We start from the raw sequence: 6339 nt of genomic DNA on the forward strand, positions 1-6339 counted from the left end.
GATCCTGTTCATTCTTTACACTAACGAATTACTTCGCGTCTTTAAGAAGGGCATTCCATTCGCCTTTGCTGATGACACAGCGCTTTTGGTCCGCCACCGATGATAATGCAGGAGGAGTTCAATGCTGCAGTTAATTGGTGTCACGACAACGGCTTGGTCATCAACGCCTCTAAAAATAAGATGATGCACATCCGCAGTCCACAGTTCAAATCCACACAAAGCAAAATACTAGTTAAGAATGATACCTGTCCCAACACCCCGATTGAAACTATAGAAATTGTAGAAACCTACAAATATCTTGGAGTGATCATCGACTGTCATTTTCTATGGAGCCAACACATCGACAAGCTGCGCATGGATATTAAAAAGACTTTATATGCACTGTCCCATTTGCGGTACTATACCACAGTTCCTGTGTTGAAACAAGTGTATTATGCGTTAGTGGAGTCCAAGCTTCGGTATGGCATACTTGCTTGGGGGAATGCAGCAACAACTCACATTCAAAAAATACAAAAACTTCAAAGCTCAGCATTAAAACTAATAAAAAAGGGATATACGCGAAACAATGATAGCACATTTAAAACTCTCAACGTCGAGCAAATTTTTAAGATGACCCTTATACTGGAATACTACGATGACAACCGATTCATTCGACCAATTGACCATATGATCAACACCAGACGACGCGCTCAAGGAATGCTTAAATTACCAACCAACTACAATACATACGGAAGACGTCAACTCCTATACAGTGTACAAATCTACAAAATCTATCTATCTATCTATCTATCTATCTATCTATCTATCTATCTATCTATCTATCTATCTATCTATCTATCTATCTATCTATCTATCTATCTATCTATCTATCTATCTATCTATCTATCTATCTATCTATCTATCTATCTATCTATCTATCTATCTATCTATCTATCTATCTATCTATCTATCTATATCTATCTATCTATCTATCTATCTATCTATCTATCTATCTATCTATCTATCTATCTATCTATCTATCTATCTATCTATCTATCTATCTATCTATCTATCTATCTATCTATCTATCTATCTATCTATCTATCTATCTATCTATCTATCTATCTATCTATCTATCTATCTATCTATCTATCTATCTATCTATCTATCTATCTATCTATCTATCTATCTATCTATCTATCTATCTATCTATCTATCTATCTATCTATCTATCTATCTATCTATCTATCTATCTATCTATCTATCTATCTATCTATCTATCTATCTATCTATCTATCTATCTATCTATCTATCTATCTATCTATCTATCTATCTATCTATCTATCTATCTATCTATCTATCTAATCTATCTATCTATCTATCTATCTATCTATCTATCTATCTATCTATCTATCTATCTATCTATCTATCTATCTATCTATCTATCTATCTATCTATCTATCTATCTATCTATCTATCTATCTATCTATCTATCTATCTATCTACTATCTATCTATCTCTATCTATCTATCTATCTATCTATCTATCTATCTATCTATCTATCTATCTATCTATCTATCTATCTATCTATCTATCTATCTATCTATCTATCTATCTATCTATCTATCTATCTATCTATCTATCTATCTATCTATCTATCTATCTATCTATCTATCTATCTATCTATCTATCTATCTATCTATCTATCTATCTATCTATCTATCTATCTATCTATCTATCTATCTATCTATCTATCTATCTATCTATCTATCTATCTATCTATCTATCTATCTATCTATCTATCTATCTATCTATCTATCTATCTATCTATCTATCTATCTATCTATCTATCTATCTATCTATCTATCTATCTATCTATCTATCTATCTATCTATCTATCTATCTATCTATCTATCTATCTATCTATCTATCTATCTATCTATCTATCTATCTATCTATCTATCTATCTATCTATCTATCTATCTATCTATCTATCTATCTATCTATCTATCTATCTATCTATCTATCTATCTATCTATCTATCTATCTATCTATCTATCTATCTATCTATCTATCTATCTATCTATCTATCTATCTATCTATCTATCTATCTATCTATCTATCTATCTATCTATCTATCTATCTATCTATCTCTCTATCTATCTCTCTATCTATCTATCTATCTATCTATCTATCTATCTATCTATCTATCTATCTATCTATCTATCTATCTATCTATCTATCTATCTATCTATCTATCTATCTATCTATCTATCTATCTATCTATCTATCTATCTATTAAATATTGGCACGTAAGAATGAGAGCACTCAACCGGTCATTATAAGCACCGCTAATGACGTGAGCAAATTAACATCTACATAAACACGCATAATGCGTGTACGTATATATATAGATACACAAAATTTTAACAACAAAAATGAATAACACAAATGGAAACAATGAATTAATTGTCAACTTAAATTGTAGGGTAATACATGGTTTTAACGGCGTTAATATAAATGAATTAGAAAATAATAATTGCTGTTGCTTATGTTTTAATATAAGATCGTTGCGATTGCACTGGAATAATTTTTGTTTAAATATAAGTCACTTTTTAAATAAACTGAAAATTATAATTTTAGTCGAAACAAATATTGATGATGAGGAGAATGATTTTTATAAATTAGATGGTTTCGACATGGAAATTTTGAATAGAAACAAACAGAGAGGTGGAGGAATTATGATGTTCATTCGGCACAATTTAAATCATAAACGAATACCTTCGGTTACTGTATCGTATGAGAATATAAAAGTAAGTTACACGGAGAAAAATACTACTAAATACGTTGTGGGAATTTATAGACCACCTGGGTTTAGTAAAAAAGCATTTATTGAAGAAATAGGAAATAATCTAGGACAAATTGGAAGAAAAGAAGAAATTATTGTGATGGGGGACATGAATATAAATATTCGAGAGGCAGAATCAAGCTATGTGAAGGATTACTTGGAGATGCTCGCCTCATTAAGACTTACGAATGTCATTACTGAATATACAAGGGTAGATCCGATTAATGGGACAAAATCAGTATTTGATCACGTTCTTGTAAGCGGTATTGACAACGAAATCAATTCCGCTGTGATAGAGAGCGGCATAACCGATCATTATGCAACTTTATACTACACCGTTACTACATCGACGTCAGAAAATCAATTGACAACCAATTTAAGCCTGACACAGTCTAAAATCCCGTCAACTATGAAAACGGCTGTAGTAAGGCCAATATATAAAGGTGGAGGTAGCAATCGGCTTAGTAACTATAGACCAATTTCGATACTTCCTGTAATTGAAAAGTGTCTAGAAGGAGTTATATCGGCAAGACTACAGAGTTTTATTGACAAACACTCCCTAATAAATAAAAGTCAATACGGATTTCAAAAAAACAAAAATACTGGAAAACTACTAGGCGAATTTGTAAATTGTGTCAATGAAAGCTTAAATAAAAGCCACCACGTTCTGGTCATTTTCATGGATTTTAGTAAAGCTTTCGACACTTTAAACCATACGAAACTGATACAAGCTCTAAATAGGATTGGATTAAGAGGAGTAATGGCCGATTGTATTATGGACTATTTGCACAACAGGTCGTTTGTGGTCAAGATTAAAGATGTGACGAGTGAAAAAGAGAAGGTGCAATATGGTGTTCCTCAGGGATCTAAGCTTGGTCCGATCCTGTTCATTCTTTACACTAACGAATTACTTCGCGTCTTTAAGAAGGGCATTCCATTCGCCTTTGCTGATGACACAGCGATTGTGGTCCGCCACCGATCTTTGGACATGGCGACGATGATAATGCAGGAGGAGTTCAATGCTGTAGTTAATTGGTGTCACGACAACGGCTTGGTCATCAACGCCTCTAAAACTAAAATGATGCACATCCGCAGTCCACAGTTCAAATCCACACAAAGCAAAATACTAGTTAAGAATGATGCCTGTCCCAACACCCCAATTGAAACTATAGAAATTGTAGAAACCTACAAATATCTTGGAGTGATCATCGACTGTCATTTTCTATGGAGCCAACACATCGACAAACTGCGCATGGATCTTAAAAAGACTTTATATGCACTGTCCCATTTGCGGTACTATACCACAGTTCCTGTGTTGAAACAAGTGTATTATGCGTTAGTGGAGACCAAGCTTCGGTATGGCATACTTGCTTGGGGGAATGCAGCAACAACTCACATTCAAAAAATACAAAAACTTCAAAACTCAGCATTAAAACTAATAAATAAGGGAAACACGCGAAACAATGATAGCACATTTAAAACTCTCAACGTCGAGCAAATTTTTAAGATCACCCTTATACTGGAATACTACGATGACAACCGATTCATTCGACCAATTGACCATATGATCAACACCAGACGACGCGCTCAAGGAATGCTTAAATTACCAACCAACTACAATGCATACGGAAGACGTCAACTCCTTTACAGTGTTCCTTCAACCATCAATGAACTACCTCGACATTTAGTAAATATTGAAAATTTTAAAACCAGAAAAAAATACATTAAAAATTTCTTTTTAAACTCAAATGAATAAAATCATAATAATTTTTTTTTATAATCTTGTGTAATTATGTAATATAATCTTGTGTAATTATGTAAAATCACGTAAATTGCTTTAAATTTTATTTTTGTGAAACACAATCTCCTGCAGACAAGCCAAAAGGCTTCGCGGGAACTTATAATATTGTTAATTACTTTTTGATTACATGAATAAATTAAAATCTACATCAAAAAATCTATCTATCTATCTATCTATCTATCTATCTATCTATCTATCTATCTATCTATCTATCTATCTATCTATCTATCTATCTATCTATCTATCTATCTATCTATCTATCTATCTATCTATCTATCTATCTATCTATCTATCTATCTATCTATCTATCTATCTATCTATCTATCTATCTATCTATCTATCTATCTATCTATCTATCTATCTATCTATCTATCTATCTATCTATCTATCTATCTATCTATCTATCTATCTATCTATCTATCTATCTATCTATCTATCTATCTATCTATCTATCTATCTATCTATCTATCTATCTATCTATCTATCTATCTATCTATCTATCTATCTATCTATCTATCTATCTATCTATCTATCTATCTATCTATCTATCTATCTATCTATCTATCTATCTATCTATCTATCTATCTATCTATCTATCTATCTATCTATCTATCTATCTATCTATCTATCTATCTATCTATCTATCTATCTATCTATCTATCTATCTATCTATCTATCTATCTATCTATCTATCTATCTATCTATCTATCTATCTATCTATCTATCTATCTATCTATCTATCTATCTATCTATCTATCTATCTATCTATCTATCTATCTATCTATCTATCTATCTATCTATCTATCTATCTATCTATCTATCTATCTATCTATCTATCTATCTATCTATCTATCTATCTATCTATCTATCTATCTATCTATCTATCTATCTATCTATCTATCTATCTATCTATCTATCTATCTATCTATCTATCTATCTATCTATCTATCTATCTATCTATCTATCTATCTATCTATCTATCTATCTATCTATCTATCTATCTATCTATCTATCTATCTATCTATCTATCTATCTATCTATCTATCTATCTATCTATCTATCTATCTATCTATCTATCTATCTATCTATCTATCTATCTATCTATCTATCTATCTATCTATCTATCTATCTATCTATCTATCTATCTATCTATCTATCTATCTATCTATCTATCTATCTATCTATCTATCTATCTATCTATCTATCTATCTATCTATCTATCTATCTATCTATCTATCTATCTATCTATCTATCTATCTATCTATCTATCTATCTATCTATCTATCTATCTATCTATCTATCTATCTATCTATCTATCTATCTATCTATCTATCTATCTATCTATCTATCTATCTATCTATCTATCTATCTATCTATCTATCTATCTATCTATCTATCTATCTATCTATCTATCTAAACAAACTGAAAATTATAATTTTAGTCGAAACAAATATTGATGATGAGGAGAATGATTTTTATAAATTAGATGGTTTCGACATGGAAATTTTGAATAGAAACAAACAGAGAGGTGGAGGAATTATGATGTTCATTCGGCACAATTTAAATCATAAACGAATACCTTCGGTTACTGTATCGTATGAGAATATAAAAGTAAGTTACACGGAGAAAAATACTACTAAATACGTTGTGGGAATTTATAGACCACCTGGGTTTAGTAAAAAAGCATTTATTGAAGAAATAGGAAATAATC

This window comes from Episyrphus balteatus, chromosome 1 (genome assembly GCF_945859705.1).
Source record: "Episyrphus balteatus chromosome 1, idEpiBalt1.1, whole genome shotgun sequence".
NCBI classification, from domain to species: domain Eukaryota; kingdom Metazoa; phylum Arthropoda; class Insecta; order Diptera; family Syrphidae; genus Episyrphus; species Episyrphus balteatus.